The sequence below is a fragment of the Ammospiza caudacuta genome, chromosome 6 (genome assembly GCF_027887145.1).
Source record: "Ammospiza caudacuta isolate bAmmCau1 chromosome 6, bAmmCau1.pri, whole genome shotgun sequence".
Classification (NCBI taxonomy): Eukaryota; Metazoa; Chordata; class Aves; order Passeriformes; family Passerellidae; genus Ammospiza; species Ammospiza caudacuta.
Genome location: NC_080598.1, coordinates 24,372,792 through 24,391,901, shown reverse-complemented (window position 1 = coordinate 24,391,901; position 19,110 = coordinate 24,372,792). Strand labels below are relative to the sequence as shown.

The window sequence follows — 19,110 nt, the reverse complement described above, 5'->3', positions numbered from 1 at the left end:
TTTTTCTTGTCATCAGAAAATTGTACCTCACAAACCTTTTTCATGTTGCAAATCTTGTAGAAGTTCTCCACCTCTTTTTTAAGTTTCAAAGTTGTTTGTCCATTACATATCAGCATATAGCAATGTATGATACCTATACATGATTTAAAATCTCAGCATATACAATCTAACATAGTTAGATTTTAGAGCTGGATTCATCTACAAATTTAGGAGAATATTTTAGAGTAAGAATTATGAAATCCATTGACTCTACTAATCAGTTTAATATTTATCTTCCTTTACTATGTTGATCATAATTTAAGCTTCCTCTTGATATAGTATTTCTATCATTTTTTTCACTTTTAACAATATTCCTATGACAACTTGCTATTAATTAGATCTTTAAAACCGTATAGAGTTGCTGTGCTCTGTCGCACTGTAGGTGTCAGGCATCAATAGCAAAAAACTAATTCCAAACTGTTCCTATTGTATCTCTGAGCCGATTCAGTAGGAGAGTGAATTTAAAATATAATATTTGTTTGACTTTTGCTTCACTCTGTAGAGAATTCTTTTTAAGGGCAGGCACACAGTCATTTCAGAAATTCTGAGAGCAAGAAGAGAGGACTTCTGATTTAGAATTAACACAGTAAAAGCTCATCAAAAGAGTGAGCATATTTCTGCTAGTGAAGAGGTCTATGAGTTATCAGAGAAAGGTATCTGATGTTGATATTGTGTCATGAATATGTCCTCCAGAAACTAAGTAGAAGCATCTAATGAGAATGAATATTTTAAGCAGTCCTAAGGAAATGGAACCAATTTATGGTTTAGCTGTTACACATGTGTTTACAAAATATTCTTTCTTTATGATGATCTCTATACTCTCTAATTTCCTGCAACCTGTAAGTCATACTGAGAGAAAAATGGATGAAAAAATCACATGGCAAAAAAGCTGGCACCCTTTATTTTCCCTAGTTCTGCCATCTTTAGGAGGAAAAACAAATATGCAATTATATTTTGTTATTCGAATTTCAAGAATTGTATCTATAAATTGTGTTAGTTTTCCCCAAACAGGGCTATAAATTATAAACAACAGATCTGATCCTGGTTATTTTTATCTTTCAATTCTGTACTGGCAAAATGAGATTCTTCTTATTACTGTTGACTTCTTATTGTCAAATAACTGGAGATGGTGGTCTTATAATGCGAGTTTCCAGTGACTGTTGTTGCAGTATTTGTTGAGGCAGTGAGAAAACTTTAATTCAGCTCTCCTTGACACAGCAGGACTTTTAGACACCTCAGCCTCAGCCTGTTTCATGCCTTGGAGGTCTACAGACTCTGCCATCCTATCATTCTAGTTCACATTCTTATTTTCCTTTAGTCTTCCATGACATGAAAAGTCTTAAGACACTTCATCACCTCTTTTTTGCCCATGGCTATCAATATATTCAGAAAGTGAATATAATGTATTTTTGAGTAATCTGCTTCAGACAGCTCTTTTCAATGTGGTATTTAACCAAGATACAAGCCCTATATAGGTGAAGAAATCAAGGCATAAGAAATAGAGGGGTTTGACAGTGTTGCTATTTTTTGGTGTTAAATCTCATTCATGTTTAAAAGTGAGTTTTTTCCCATTCAGGTTAATATATGTGTTTTCATTTAACCTGGACTATTTTTTATCCAAACAAAGTTTCTATATTCGCTTCCCAATTAAATAAATCAAAAGTCCTTTTTCGTTTGGCTGTTGGATTCAGACAGGAGTAAGTATTTAGTTTAGCAAAAAATAACATGAATTCCTGACATGGAATATAAAATAATTCCATGGGAGGAAGGGAAATAGGACCTTTATTTCTATCTGTATGTTGTCTCTGAGAAGTTATTAATATGGCCTTCACAATTTCATCTGAGGGGAAATATTTAGAGACATAAATCAATAAGTCATTGAATGTTGATACCATGCCTTGTCTATATCTAGTGTTCTCCAAGTTTTGACTGCAGATCTAAAAAGGTTTCTAACTCCAGTCTGATTTTCCCCCTCAACCCATTTGTTGTTCTGGAGAATGCTAATCTTGGTGTCTTTTTTACTTTGTATTAGAGTCTCTCATATAGTTCAGCTGCTTTACCAATATTTGGAAACATTTTTAGGAAAAAAGAGAAGGAAAAGAATCCTCAATAAACAAATTCTAGCAAGAATTTGTTTCGGTGTTCAACTTTCACTGTTTGTGGCGTAATTAGTAAAAGAAAATGTCTGGAATATTGCAACACCTACTCAATGTGCATGCATATCATTGTATCCACCCATAACAAATCCGTCAGAAATGCCAGGGTGATGAGGAATGATTAATGGTAGGAGCTACTGAAGTAAACAGCCATACAAGTAGGAATAATTGTAGGACTCAATTTTACATGGATTTCTGGCTGGTTTTGAGACCTTTTATATATGCCTAAAGTACCACCATTATTTTTCTTCTGAAAGGTAAGTGTCATAAAGATTTTTGATTTCCAAAGCAAATACAGTACTTTAAGGGTAATCGTAATCATAATATAATATGCTAAGTGTCTCACTGACTAATTTTCAAACTGAAGAAATGCACAGTTTTGGAAATTACTTATGGAGAATAAGTATGTGAATATGGTCAAGATGATTTCTGTGTGAGAATACAGCTGACCAGAGCCTAAATCAATTAAAACTGATTTTGTTGTTATAATACACCTTACTGAGACTGATTCTCTGTTCTACAAGACCACCAGATCATGTACTTCCTTTCTTAAATTCCCTGAATTTTGTTGACTGTAAATTTGAAAGGACAGTTGTCCCCACTTCTGAGTGTAAGTCTGTTACAGAAAATGCATCTCAATGTTCAGAAGTCCTCTTCTGGTTTTATTAAGAAATGCATTAGGGTATGCACATTTGATTTTATGACATTGCCCTTTACACTAAAATTTCTCTGCATCTTTCTAATTTTAACAAGCCAATACATTTATAGACTGTAATTGTATCTTCTCTTAACCTTCATTTTTCTAGAGTGAATGAGCTAAGCATTTTCAAGTTCCTCTTATAAGATTGGATTCTGTTTTTTTGATGATGATCCTGTTATCTTCTAGAGCTTGAATTAATATTTCTTGCACATGCATTGTGATCTACTGAAGTCCAGATTAGGTTTTGTACAGTTGCATTAAAAGTGGAACAAGACCAACTGAATCATTATGGTCATGTTTTCTTCATTGTCCAGTAATTTCTAGTAGCATTAAACTATTCACCTTAGTCCTTCCATATACAGTTTATAAGATTGCACTATTTACTGTAAATCCATTTACCTCATTAAGTGGAGGACCTTGGATATACCAGTAACTGTCACCCAATTTCTTTTCTCCATTTTCAGATGCTTGAATAAACACAGATAAAAAAATCAGACCTTATAAGCATGAATAAACCCCAGGTATTTTTTGCTTAAAATGTTTGTCAAATATTGATAGATAATGTACTTTCAGTCAAACTTCATTGCCTTGTATCACATTTCACATTCATCTTTGTCTTGGATTACTTTTATCTTGATTTTTTTCTGAAAATTCCTAGATCGGCAGTTCTTGGGAACATTGCTCCCTCTGCTTTCAAGTAACTTTAATATTTATTCCTCTCTAATCAAATAGAACCATATATTTGTATGTATGTTTATATATATATATATATATACACACACATATACATATGTGTATATATGTCTATATGTGTGTATATATATATGTATATATGTGCACATATATGTGTGTGTATATAGATATGTTTGTGCTAGTAAATTGTATGTGACGTTCCCTCTTTTATTCTTTATTTTCCTGAGACTTTGGCTTGTGGTCATTCAAATCAGAAATTAAAGCAATTATCACTAAAGAAAGTTATGGTTTTCCATGTGAATCTACTTAAATTCCTAACAAGTCTGAATGAAGAGGATAGAATAATCTTATTTCTTGGCATCATATGACAGTGCTGGATATCTGGATTGCACAGTCCAGCCACTTCAATGCCAAATAGCTCTGATACCTCTGCCTGATTAACGGGCTCTATGCAAAGAAACAATGTATAGTTAAGTTTTTTATCCCTCCATGTGACTATTTTGTTTTCCACTGTTGTGAACACATCTCCACACTTGTTTTTTCAATAGTGCAGTGATTTAAAGATCATGTCACTGCATTATTGATTGTTTGTTATGGATTTGAAAAAAACCAATCGGCTACTTTTATTATCTTTCAAAATTGTTATGGTTTAATAAGGTTCATAAAATTTCTAATGTCCTAACAAGGTTGACTTTCAGGTTTATTCAAGTTTACTTCAGCTGGAAAAAAGTAATCTTTGTCTCTTTTTCCATCTAGTCTCTGAATGGGTATGTAATTTCTTGATTAGCATCTTTGCATCCACCTCAGATAGTGATTTGTTTTTCTTTTGTTTTCCTTCTTATGCAATATATTCATTTAGAAAAGTCATGTGCAACTGGTGTATCAGCAGCTATACGATACTCATGGGACCTTACAATATTTGCAAGTATAAATTGGGACTACAAGTCCACTGTAGATTTGCTGACTTCTCCTGAATTTAATTAAGAGGTAAAGAGGAGTGAACAATATTAATTATTACAGTAAGGTGTTTTAACATTTTAAAAAGTAGAAATACGTTTCTGATGAGTGGAATATTTTCATATTATCTGTGGACAGGAGGGCAAAGAAACTGCTGCGATCAAAAGTATCATATGATCCTTGATCTGTGGCCATCTGGACATGTATGTGACTAATGGCAGATGATCATATAAAGCAGCAAACAGAGATGATGGATTATTTTTATCATGTCTTTCTTTTTATCTCTCTATCTACTTAGTTACAGAGGTTGAACTTCACTGAGATTGTCAACAAAGCAATTATTCCACTCATTGGTCAATGTGTGTTCATTTTCTGCTGATTGCTGCAGGGATCGATGCAGTGTGCGCTGATCTTTTCTCAGGTTCATTTTTCCAAGGGGAGTTAGGTGTAATCCTCATGGTGTGGTTTAACCCCAGCCAGCAGCCAAGTACTGCTCACAGCCTCCCTCACCCTGCATGCTGCACTGGGGTGGGCAGAGAATCCCAACAGCTACAGTGCTTGTGGGTTGACATAAAGGCAGTTTGATAGATAAAGCAAAAATCACGCATGCAAGTAAACCAAGACAAGGAATTCATTCACCCCTTCCCAGGGTTCTATATGCATAAAGCTTACTGGGGAAGACAAATGCCATCACTCTGACCATGCTCCCCAGCCAGCCCTTCCTTCCACCCTAATACACTGAGCATGATGTCATATGGTGTGGAATGTCCCTTTGATCAGCTGGGGACAGCTGTCCCGAGTCCCCTCCCAGCTTCTAGTGTACAGCTCCTCACTGGTGGTGTGGGGTAAGGAGCAGAAAAGCCCTTGACTCTATGCAACCACTGCTCAGCAGTAACAAAACGTCCCTGTGTTGTCAAAACCTTCCAGTACAAAACCAAATCCAACCCCACAGGGGTACTATGAAAAGAAATAACTCTATCCCAGCCAAAATCAGCTCACCTCAGTTCATCTGTTCCATAATAATAGGTCATAACTTATGATTAATAGTTTGGAAGCCGTTGAAATAATAATTCACACGTAGGGAAAATCATGCACAAGGAGTAATAGAAACTTTCCTCTCTCCCTTATGAAATTATTGTAGTAGATGCTATGGTTTGTGTGATTTTTTAAAAAAAAATTATTGTTCTGATAACTTTTATTTTATCTTTTTAATTTATTAAAGAAGGGCATATATGTGTTTTCACACACTTAGAGGGGAGGTTCTATTCATAGATGGATCTGGGCAGAGATGGAAGGAATTGCAAATCAGTGGGTTCTCTGGAAAAAAGCCAAACTTTTGTCTTCCATTTACTTTAGTATGTACCTACAGGCATGCCTTATTGCTGAAATAAATAAATACTATTAAAAAAACACCAAATTGGGTTTTTCACCAAAAGTGCTTGCTGTTATTTTATGATGTGAAAAATGTTTTTTAATTGAAATTAATCTCTGGAGGGTACAATGACCTAGGGCAGTATTTGCAAGAAGTGACTTTATATAGCATTCTGAACTGCATATAATGAAATAAATCAGATTATACTGAACATAAACAGAACCCCATGGCAACTGTCAGTATAATGCTGCCTGTGAAAGGATTCTAAGGAAGATAAGATATATTGGCTTTATCCATTTACAACCCTCTGTTTGGATCAAAGGCTTTTGAGAAAATTGAGATATAGACTGATATTTGCTTGAACTATGCTATTTCTAGTACACATGGATTAATTTTCCTAGAAAATATCAAGAACTAAATCTGTAAACCTACAAGGGACAATAGGAAATATATATTTCTGTAGCAGTTTAAATTATAGGTTTTCAGGTGTTTTTCTGTTTGCTTGCTTGCTTGTTTCATTTTTCATTTCAGTCATATTTAAGTAATGATGGCATAGTTTATTTTGAATTTCTCAGGGATAAGAACCTGTCTTACATTAGTAAATTTCAGTTTGTGTATCAGCTTGTCTTTTGGTAAAGTTCAGTTTGTGTATCAGCTTGTCTTTAATTCTGAGCACACTGTAAGGAAGGCATAATAACATACTTTTTACAGTATCATCCTTTTATGAGGCTCAAATTCTGTTTCCAAGGTATTTGTAAAATACAATACTAAATCCATAAACTCAGGCTAATCTAATTGTAAGATGTTACTTATTTATATAGCAATTATGTATATCCATATATTTATGAGACTCAGTCCTTTTTTGACCTTAATTATGTATGAAATAAGGTTTTTAGATGTATGTGAATTCTAAAAGTTTACAAATAAATCCTGTGATAAATATTTTTCAATTGCTGATGAATAAACATGAAGATTGCTTTTCAATGTAAATATAAATATTTTCTTGTTTTGCAACCTTTAGTTTTCTGATTAAAACTAAATACTGTTCTGTCTTGATAAATTGAATCATTAAAATTTCCCAATCATGGTGTGAAAAATAGTTGCAGGATCCGCATATGTAAATACTAATTATGACATGGTTATTCCCTGTGTCCAGAAGTTTGTTCTCCTCTTTGTGGGAAGGAAATTCTAAATTGACTTTCTCACTGAATAGCATCTTTCACAGAGTATATGAAGATGACTTAAGTCCAGATATAATTTGTTCTGAAACCCTGTAATGACTCATAGCTTCAGTTCTTTCTGTGTAAGCCCCAGCGTAGACATTCATGTTCCAGAATGTGTCATATCTTGATTTAGTTTAAGCCAGCTAAAAATGACTTAAATCAATATAATGCAGTGTTAAAGTTAGGAATGTTTACACAGAGGCTTAAAATATCGGTAGTATTTACTCTGAAATTTCATGCAAACTGTATACATAAGACGACATTTGAAAGCTGTACAACCAGTAAAAACTTCCACTGCACTGTCCCATTTCCCAGTCTATCTCAAACGTAGCTTGCACCTCAAGCTGTTCCTGTTACATTTAGGAGTTGAAGGGACACATTTGAACATGATGTGAGAAGACTTTCCTCTCAGGAAACCTTTTGTGCCTGGGAGAGGGCACTCTGAATCAGCTGGTGGTGCTCCTTCACGGTTTTTTTGAACTGTGCAGCTTCCTTTGCAAGGATGGCTCTCCTCCCGTTTTCTTTTGGACACAAATGCATCCTGGGCTGTGATTGAATATCCTCTTAATTAAGTATAGCTATTTTCACTCTGTTTTAGAGCATATCTAATCTTCCATACCTGTGTGAGATGGGCATTTTCTTGCCATGTGCTTTGTGTGGTATTAATTCTGCACGGGTGTTACTGACTCCATTCAAAGCCAGACACTAGGGAATGGGTTGAAAAAGGTGGTTCATGGCAGTGAATACTATTTTCTTTTTTTGTTGCTCACACTTTTTGTTTGTTAGGAATGGAGAAATAGAGAAGTTTTTATAGAGGAGGGAAATGAAATTATCATTGGGAATGGAGAAATACCCTATGAAAAGAAATCAGGCAGTTTAAAGCAATGACAGAATAAGAAAATATCTTTATAAAAAGCGCCTAAAGTGTGGCTTATCCCCTATGCAGTGGTAAAGAAATGGTTTATCAACATGTCTTTTATTCATTTTACATGGCTGGAAACTATATCTCCAAAAGCTCTATGGTGGTTCATGCATGCAAGGAATTTTTCTGTGTGATACATGAATGTAGTTCAAGAAAGAAAATAGTAACCTTTTTTTAAATCATTATGGTTGAGTTCAGAATCAACTTACTTCACTGTGTCCCAGAAGTCTTTCTTAGAATTAGAGTATCAAACACAATTTATTTTCCCTAGGTGATAAGTAAGAGAAATAGATGTGCACATTTTATGTCACATTCAGACCATGCATAAAATTGTATGATCTATTGTCTTAGTAGGAACAGTTGAGTCATTTCCATAAAATCCCAAGTATAAACCTACCCAGACTTCTACAGTGTGGTACATTGACTTAATCTATTTGGGAGTGAGATTCTTTTCAGCACAGAACCATCATGAAACAAGAAAATGGCCCTGAATGAGGTACTGAAAATTTACATCCTTTAGGAAATTCTTGATATCTAGATGAGCCTGCAGAATTCTTTTTGTTTTTTTCTTTTTTTTTTTTTTTCATAACATTATGCAATGCAGAGGAGAATCCAAATAATTTAGTCTTAGACATCACTCATCAGGGAACAGTAATAACATAAATTTTTCAAATTTTCACATTTGCAATGTGAAATAAATTGACCTTGCTGTTTCTGTGAGGGACAAGAAGAATGGTGAAAGTAAGGCTATATTTAAATACAATATGATGAGAGATGAGAGAATTTGTCCTTTCATGAGCGTGTAATCTTTGCTGTGGAAACAGAGAAATCACATCAGACCGAGAAAGAGTATTTTTAAAAGAGAAAATGGAATGTAGTGATATGTACATGGAGAAGCTACAAGAAAGCAAAACAAATTCAGAATTTGAAATTAAAGAGTCAAAAATTTAATTTCAATTTTTGAGGCAGTAGCAAGTTGCTCAACTATAGTAGAATGTTTTAACAACAAAACACTGTGCTACTAGTAGATAAAAGGTCAGTCTTTCCTTCAGTGGCCATTGTGTGGTAGGAACATGATTAGGAAATAGTACTGTGTGATGTTAGAGGCAGGATGAGAAACAAACTGATGCTTATTTCAGCACATCCTCAAAACATTGCATGCCTTTGAAACCTGGGATTAGATCCTCTTCACAGATCCCTTCCAACCTCAAAGATTTTCAGCGATTCCCAAACACTGAATGAAAGTTGTTCGGTAATCAATCATAATAGGCAATTGTATTTAAACTCCAGGCAGTTCCTCAGTGGCAATTACAACAGTTGTTTAACAATAGGATTATTGATTAGTGCTGTTATTACTTTTGTTATGAAAACATCTGCAGAGGTTGTTATCATTGTTATATACTTTTTATAAATAGTTCTGTCTATTGTTTACACATACAAATATAAAGTATACAATGAATTTCAATAGTCATTTTACAGGTGGAAAACATGGGACAAAAGATAAAATCCTTCTGCTCAGTGCTTTTCTACGCATAATCCAATTTCCACCCTTGGTCATCCATTTGAAACATTTGGATGAATTAGAAACAGAACCTCTGCAGTCAGAGTCACTGTCACCAGTTCGTGTTCCAACATCCCTTTCCCTGAACTCTGAGTGCAGAAGAGGAACTGACTGATGGTAGTTACCAGCATACATGGGGCATATGTGAGCTCTCTGTGCTTGTTGAAACACCTCAGATAACTGCTGGTAAAGCTGGATTAATATTCGGCGCTAATTGATTCTGAGATGTACTAAAAAACACAAAACAGATTAAGAAATTTTTTTTGTGAAGAATTACCTTAACAGCTTACTGTGAGGTGGTTGTAACATCTGTAATTACAGAATAATCTTCACTGCCACAAATAAGAAAAGTATGTGATCTAATTTGCAGACTGGAATGTCATCTGACTCCTTCATCTACTGTTGCCAAAGGTAGTTCGTGTCATCCTTGGCAAGGATAAACTCCTAATGGCAGGCAAAATATTTGAGGTTAATTTAAAATCTACTAATTTGTAATAATAATTTTTAAGATGATATGTACCTTCTGTTTTTTGACATAGTGGTTCTCATAATTTTAATGGTACAATTAGGCCAAATTCTCATCTTCATACAGCACAGGACAAAAATCTCTTTCTATAATGAAATTTTCAAATGATCCTTCTGATTAAGTTTCAGAACAGCTGTGATTTTTTTAGTTTTCTGTTATATAATAGTAAATTAAGCTGTGGTATAATCTGTGACTGTGAATGTGTCTGATGGGTTTTTCTCCCTTGTCTATTTTTGTCCCCTGATTATTCTCATTTATTATGGAAGTGAATAATATATCAGTGGTGTAGGTGTATATATAAAGCATTTTTTTCCTGCTTTAAGGAATGACTTTTTTTTTACTTTTATATTTTATTTCCTATATGTTGTATTATAATATTTTTTGTATGGGATTCAGTGTTTCAATTTCTATTTTTATATTTCATAAATATGAAAAAGAATGTATTTTTAACATCTATGCCCAAATAGAAATTCTTTCTGATGATAAGAAACTACTAGACCCCTCCAGTTACATTCTAAAGGATGATTTTGCTTTTCTAGGTACCAAAACTAATCTGTTTTGTATACATAGAAAGCAGTCAGCAGAGGCAATTTACAGTTAATTAATAAACCCACTGGATCACAATAAGCTAATAAAGGCAAGTGATAATGTGTCTTTGGGATAGAAAAATTACTCTTAGGAGAAAACAAGATAGAAATGTTCGAAATATTTATTTTAAATCCACACTGCATATTAACTAGATACATCCATTTTAGTAATTCAGAAGTATTATCTATGTAGCTGATATGGTACATAGGAGAAACTGCAAATATTACAATATCTAAAGGAACGTTACTGTATTTTTGTCTCTGAGTTTTCCCTCACACATTGCCTCTGAACACAGAAGAAATAAGCTTTCTGGTATTCAAGTGATTTCATATTTTCTGTGGAAGTATTTGATGTTTGTCATGAACTTGTCAAATATGATTTGTTAATTAATTAGAGACCACTCTGTTTACTATCAGATGTTTTTTTGCTTAAAAGGAGAAATTACATTTCCAGGTATTTGAATAGCTACACTGTGCAAAATTAACATAGTACACACCTGCCTTAGAATTTTGTTTTCCTCGGTAGAGTAAGTGCTACTATAAAGCAGTAGTTCCTATAGCTACTATAAAGTAGCTCCAGATTAAAAAAAATATATAAGTAACCATTAATGACTGTCACACATATATAAAACTGCAGTGGAATCAGTATGATGAAAAGCTTCAAGGGGTTAAAAAGAAAAATACTGTTCAGATCTGCTGCTTGTAGGGAAGATTTATGTGTGTCATGGTGGTGATACCCGACATTTAATTCCTGTCAGGAAGTAACGCTACTGTCAGAGAGAGTTTGTGCACAAAGAATTTCCAAGTTCCCAGGTGCTCCCTAGCATTGTATATTTGGCCTTGAATGTAGAGCTCCTGCCAAGTGCTATAAAATGCTCTAAACATTGGAAAACCCAACCCACAATAAAAAACTAGCAGTATCTCAATGTATGCAGCTCAGAAAAGGATAATGATTTTTCCATGTCTTTGAGTTCTGGTGTGAATTGGCAAATATTTGTCTGGTAAATGGGATAATGCCTGTAGCATAGTCTACCCGCTTTGTGGTGTCTCAAGAGCAAGTTCCACATTATTATTATTAAAATTATTGTTGATTAAGAGAAGCAGAACAGAATATAACTCCAAGTCAAAACCAGATGAATTCTCTTTAATTTCCTTTCTTTATAGATTGCATGTTTAAGGTGGTCTGCCTAAAAAATTTCAACTGTTTGCACTTTATAGGTGTTTTTATTTCATAATTATTAACAAGATTTTTATGTTCATTTTAAAGCAAATTATAATCTCATGCTCTGTCAGTATGGGACACACCGCAACATGAAATGCCTTTTTTTCCCCCTCAACATGCACAGGTTGCCAGAAAAAAAAGGAATGTGCAATGGAGATTGTTATTATGATCATATCCTAAGACAACTGTTGGGAAAATAAATACACATCACTTCATGAAGGATAATTAACAGTGCCATGTATTACTGAGGACAGGTAAACTGAAAATTGCTTTCCTTCCATTCTTTATTCATTAATAATGTGTGTCTTTTTAGGCCTGCTATTACTTTCTTCCCAAACTTTGTTCTTGCCTGTTCATTTATAACTTTTCATATATTCACAAAAGGTTTTATAAGAAAAAAGTGTATAAATGGCTGATTGGTTATCAGTGTTTACAGATCTCAAAATGACTTTTAAGTTTGAAACTGTAGGTTCTCCGCTGATAGCAGATGCAAATTATAGGGAATGAATTTATTGTGACTCATCTGTGTCAGTCTTGTAGTCGTTTGTTTGTGCTTAATGTATAAAGTAGAGCTAAGCATTAATCATTAACAGTCAGAGAAGTCTGCGTGCATTCCACGGGATTTGGAGTGCAATAAGCATGGAACTTTTTATTAGAACGTTAGTGTGTGCTGAGGGGAGCACAGTCTTTTGTTTTGTATTTGTACAGAGGAATTCCAAATCATGAGAGAAATTTAGAGTACAGAACAATTTTCAACCTGATTTTTTGTTTTGTTGACTTTTTTGTGCAGTCATGATTGTGAAAAGGGAATTCTGATGGCTACCAGTGCTGGAATGGGAATTTTACATTTTCCTTTTTCATATAGCTAAATAGATTTTGAAACCTTTTCTAGGTTAATAATTAGTTTTGATTTTTCTTTCCTTGTAAAAGCATTTTTTGAGACTTTATCCTACATGCAAGTATGCTATTAAATAAGAATTATTTTGGTTTGAGTTCCATAACCATCCAGATCTTAAAAAAAGCTTTCAAGTTAAAAAAGCCAGTCCTAAAAAAATCAAAAATAATGACACTAAAAAAATATCAGGATTTTTTTCAATTATCTCTATTTCCCCTCATAGAAGGATAATCTCTATAAATCAAAGAAGAATATGGTTTTCTTCTAAGGAATAATTTGTTTTCTTTTTAGTATTTTCAAATAGAAAATATATGTATAGAAAACCATTTTACTGAAAGGCAGTTTTTAGTATCCCTTATGGTAGAATGTTACTCTTTTTTTTCTAATAATGCTACTAGAAATTACTGGACAGTGATGACTGTCATGTTTTGGAGACTGCTGAGAGGCGTTTTAAGAAAGTTTTGGTGTTGGTGCAATACAATTGGAGAACTTGTAATGAGGGTGACGAACTAAATTAGAATTAATTTTCATTGGTTAGTATTTATTTAAAGTCAAAAAAAAAAGATAGAAACTAAATTTTCAAAATAAATGTGAAAGCATCATGGAAGTAGACTTGTCTGAATTGATATTTAGTCCTTTGTTCTCTTCCCTTTAGGAAAAAAAGAGTAAAAGAGTTAAAACTAATGTGTTACTGTAGATATTTGTTCTATTACGGCCACTTGTCTGTGAGAATTACTGTCTCAAATCTGTACACCACCTGCAGGGTGGAATTCTGCTCATTTATTTTTGCATGTCTTAGAGCTTCAGATTTTTGGGTTTTGGTGGGTACTTTTGGTTGGTTTTGGTTTTCCTGTTTTGGTGGGTTTTTTTGGTCACTATATTAAATTACTCAAATCATATGTTCGGGTATTGATAGTATCACTTTCAGGCTTATATTTACAGAAATATTTTTTAACTACATTCTGGGATTGCTTTTTTGCACTTCAGTAGAGAACTGTTGTCTGTGGATTAAAATTAACATTCTACAAATCTCTGCTTGAAATGTATAGGTTTTTATAATGGTGAGGAAGCACAAATGGCATATATGGTGTTCGTATTGTCTAATTACCCATACTGTTATCTTCTGAATAAAACTAACACTTGTATTGGGGTTGCACTGCGAGGTTTTGGTAGCTGGAGGGTTACAGGGGTGGTTACTGTGGGCAGCTGCCAGAGCCTCCCAAGGTTTGATGGAGCTGATACCATTGGGCTCCAGGATGGACCCACCGCTGAGCCCTCAGCCACGGTGGTAACTCCTCTGAGATAACAGCTTTAAAAAAGGGATTGAAAAATCCACCTGCACAACAGGCAGCAGCAGTGACAAGAGAGAATATATGAAGGAAAGAGCTCATCAGACACTGAGGTCAGTGAAGAATGAGAAGGAGGAGGTGCTCCAGGGACCAGAGCAGAGATTTCCCTGCAGCCTGCAGTGGAGCAGATCCACCTGTCCCTCCTGTCCCTTCAGGGACAGCTGGATCCAGCCAGAGTCAACCCACTGCAGCTTGCCATGATAATGCAGGGATTTATTACAGCAGTAATCTATTTTTTTTCCCTTTCTATCTCATATGGTATGTGTGCAGGTGCTCCAGAATCAGCAAAACTTGCTTTCTAATTGAACATAAATTGTACAAGCCCATAGCATTTAAAATACAGTGCGCTAAATACACTTGTTATGATATGGCAATTTTTTGATGGGTGGCTTGGCTTTAAATACTGTCTGTGTTTAAACATATTTTATTGTGATGGAAGCAGAAATTTGAATTTATGACAGATTTTAATGCAAAAAAAAGCAGGTAGATTATATGTACTTTAGCAACAATTCCTTTATAAAAGTCTTAGCAGAAAGCAACTTTATCTTCTTCAGCTGGTGTAACTTGAGGAATTGCAAGGTGATAAACTTGAAATTTTTCTTGTCTTTGGAACAGCAGTGAGCTTATGTAAAACTAATCTGCTTTCTGAATAACTTGGCCCATCTGCAATTTATTTACAACAGAAAAAATCTTTTTAAATATGTCTCAGAAAGCCCTTAGGTTGAGCTATATCTTCTATCACTTAGGAGATTAATAGAAGTGCCTTAGCAATTGTGTTATTATGGGTCCAATTCCAGAATTCATCTCAAAGTCTTAGACAACTAACCTTTTTTGAGGGAAGATAAAGCAAACATTCCAAATAATGGCCATTATAAACCATCAAAGGATGACATATAAATAGCATTTGTTTTCAAAATTTGGTACTTATGTTGGGTAATGAATTGGATCCACTGAATCTTTGTCCTCTCACAGTTTATCTGCATCTGCAAAATTTCCTTGGAGCTTTTCCCCAGGAAAAGGATAAGAACCAATACACTGTCAGAAAAGCAGACACAATGCTTGAAAGGTTCTGCAGGCTTCATGTACAAAACAGCAATTGAAAATAATGGGTCAGTACTTTGCAGTTTTGTCACTGTGACTTTGCAGCTTTGTGACTTTGTAATCCAGATCGTACAGTCCTCAAAATCCTCTGATATGAAGTATGAAAAATGTTGTCAATATTTAGGCTTTAATGTGCTCCAAAGGATCAGCTTGACCATGAATGTACCTATGCTTAAAGATTGATGCTTGAAAAATCTGAAATGGTAGCCTTGCAATCATAAATTCATATATCCTTATTCTTCCATATATTCTTGGAAAATAGTCCTTCCTGCATAAGATTTTTAACTGACTAAATTTCAAAGCAACAGCTATTTTAGTAACAGCTTCTATTCTTAGGTGAGAAATGTTAAAACTTCAGTATTAGTGGTTACTGCTACTCTTGAGCTTCTTATACTTAGAAGCAGGAAGAAACTAATTACTGTGTGACCAAAGCGGAGGGCAAAAATAGCAGAAGTACAGAAGTCCAAATGTCAAACACAAAAAGCTAAAGAAAATATATCTTGAAATATTTGAAACACTTTTGTGTCACCTTATGTGACATTCAAGAGGAGTGTTATTCCAGTTGTTATTCCAGAATGTGAAGAACTGGCTGAAAGTGCTCAGTTAGTCCTCAAGGCACTGACCTGCCACAGCAGGTGACGGTATTTTGGAAAATAGTATAAATTCTTGCAGCCACTAGATGATGATGCCCACTTCTTACTGTTCATCTGCAGAAAGGTGAATCTGCTTTCTACTCAGGGGCTGGCTCACTGCTTCTGCTGGCACATTTCACTGATGTGATTGTGGGATTATGTTCTCTTGAACTTTCACCTAATAACATTCGAGAGCAGTAAAGCTTTATCCTGCTCCTCAAAAAATCCTATATTTGTGGTTAAAACTTTTCCCATGGGTTTTCTTCCTTTTCAGAGACATCATTTGCCCCTGAATCCATGTCCCTCAATATGGTTTAAAAATCTCTAGAAAACTTGGACTGTATTTGAATTATAATGAAATGTGAAAGCAGGGAATTCTGAAATGTTCCAGGGCATTTGAATTTTTAACTTCATATCATTTTAATTTAAAACTTGAGCTATAATAGTTGTATTTAAAAGACAAAGAAATTACTCTCAATTTGTAAACGTATGTTGGATTATAGGATGTCCTGTAAATACTAAAATTAATTATTTGGGAAGAGAATAATTACATCAATGGAAATATTATAAGCATTAGTATTTTACATCCATCTTATTTCTTTATATTGTATTTTTAATGTAGTCCAAGAGGGACATTTTCACAAGTGAAAATTGGAGCAGAATTCCACTTGAAATACACGAGATTCATGTTTTGCATTTCCCACAGTGTCTAAAATATTCAGGGTAAATCTGTAGGTGTTGTGTGTTCCCTAAGGCATATGATGTTTGCGGCCAGCTCTACTTCTGGTTGAAGGTGTGGACTGCAATGCCTGGACTATACTGTGCACTGCACTACCCACATTGTAACAATATCTTTGGGACTCAAATGACCATTCCTCTTCACTCTTCCTGTTGCCATCCCAGGTAGTTTTCACATGAAGCTACGTCATTATGTTGCTGGTCAAACATTGTACTTAGAATCTCCTACAGTCTAAATTCCCTGTGGAAGGATATGACACTGTTATTATGGAATACTCCTCTCAGGTTTCCATTTGCCAGGAAATAAATAGCACTGTTTAGGAAAATGATCAGTACTGCTAAAGCTACGGAATGTACTAGGTTTAGAACTTTGACAGTTGTTAATAATACCTCATTTCTTTAATTCACAGCTCTCTCATCACAATTCAAGAAAAACAAACCAAACCAGTGAAAATATAGCCATGCGTTTCAACCTAGATGTGATAACAGGCACCATCTTGGAATGTAGCAAAATTGATTAGCAAAATAATGTTATGACTTGTGTTTCTCTTACTGGCCTGCACATAGATGTCTTACAATTTGAGATCCAAACCACTTGAATGCGTAACTTCTTTCTCTTTCATAGATACATCTCTTTTATTTCTTCTTTCTATTTTTTTTGACACACAGCACTTCAAATTTCCAGTGTTGCAAAATCATGGGATACCAAAACTTAGAGATTCAGGAGTGAAAATTTCCCACATCATGGGAGTGAAGATTACTGAAATAAATATAAAGAATATGAGTCTCTGTCATGGCTTATGAGACAGTATTATAGACTGAGAAGGTGAATTAATGAGCGAAGTGGCAGGTATAAGGAAAGATCAAAGCTTCGTGGTTAAGTGTGTTATCATGGGAGCATCACACAAAATGGTATATGATCAAATAATTAGTTGCAAGACTAGAAAGGTCTTTAAAAATATTATCTTCTACTGTCTTGATTCACAAATCTGGCTTCATGTGTGCGATTTAATGAAAAAAAAGGGCTCTCAAATTACTGATACCAGCAGGTCTCTGTATATCATATAAGTTATTGTGTCTTTAACTGCATGTTAGTAGTCCACATTCAATTGAAACTGATGGAATTAATACAGAAAAAAATGGGTATAATTTTGAGTGAACACTAGAAATAGGTGTAAAATTGTTTGAGTTGTATATGAGAACCCCCTGAGCAAGGCTGACATATGGCTGGTGATATCCTGTAGGGAACTGTAGAATGCAAGGCGGTAATGATAATCCTTCTTAGAAAATAAAGGTCACAAGTGATAGTAAGTGCCAACAAAGCATCAGAGATTTTTTTAGAGCCTACTGGGTCAATAAAACCTCAGAAGGGTCATGTATTTTTTTAACTGTAAAAAAACCTATTCAGTTTGGATTTGAGAGTATAATGACTTGTGAGACAAGTAGAGAAAACACTTCATCCTACCCTGAGCCAATGCCTGTTTCTTCTAGGGGTATATATTAGTTTTAGGAGGTTATGCATTGGAGCCATTGACCTGATTTCCAGCTGTGTGGATTTCCCAAAAATCCAGTCAGTATAAGCTAAGGCAGGAAACATTTTGGGGAATCAGTTCCTATATTTTTATATATAGGGATACTGTTATGGATTAAAAAAATAAATTTCTGAATATTTCATATACTATATAAAAGTATATTTCAAATCAACATATATTTAAGGAAATTTTCTATTAACAGATGATTGAATGAAGCAACTGGAAGCTCACTTTTTTCCTTCTAGATTATTCATGTTATATAGAGAATTATGAAAAATAATTATCTTTTTGCATTTTTTAATGGTACTGGTGATCATTCCAGCTTCTGAATGATGAATAATCATATGGCAAAGTTCTTTTTGTCAGCAAGTTAGCTCCAAGTGCAACTGGCATGTACTTGACTTTTAGGGAATAGAAATTAAGTCATGTTATTGATGCAACTGGATAAGTGTTAAGGTATGTAAACAGCAGAAACTAAAGCAAAAGGCAGTATAATAGGATGACTATTAACAATTTTGCACATGGAGGATGTCAGGTTTTCAATTATGTCTTTGCACTCTAACACTTCCTGATCGATTTATTTCTTTGTTTTAATTGATTTCAGAAATAAATTCTGATTTATGTGTAACCCATGCAAATACATATAGAAATATGAAAACGTTTGTGATATACTGAGATTTATGGAAAAAAAAATTGAAGACTGCATTTAATAATAATGCTGGAAAATTATTTAATTAGCTATACTAACTTTTAGCTATACTAACCTTTATTTGGAATTCAGTTACTTTATTGTGTCTCTCTATCAAACATCTGCTTGTTTGTGCTTGGTAAAAATTTGCCCAGACCTTACCAAATATAATAGACTGAATTTGAAAATACAGGGGGTTTTTTTGTTAAGGGGAAGT

At 34.3% G+C, this 19,110-nt stretch overlaps 1 protein-coding gene across 2 annotated transcripts in view; it reads left to right on the top strand.

The window, feature by feature from the left end:
• LRRC4C (leucine rich repeat containing 4C) overlaps nt 1–19,110 on the top strand; it is a 485,283-nt gene that overhangs the window by 268,079 nt on the left and 198,094 nt on the right. Inside the window, exon 3 of one of the 2 annotated variants that reach the window (XM_058807064.1) lies at nt 12,083–12,212. The exons of the other annotated variant lie outside the window; for it this stretch is intronic. The gene's annotated coding sequence lies outside the window, so the exon portion shown is untranslated. The remainder of the gene's footprint in view (nt 1–12,082; nt 12,213–19,110) is intronic. 2 annotated transcript variants of the gene reach the window in all.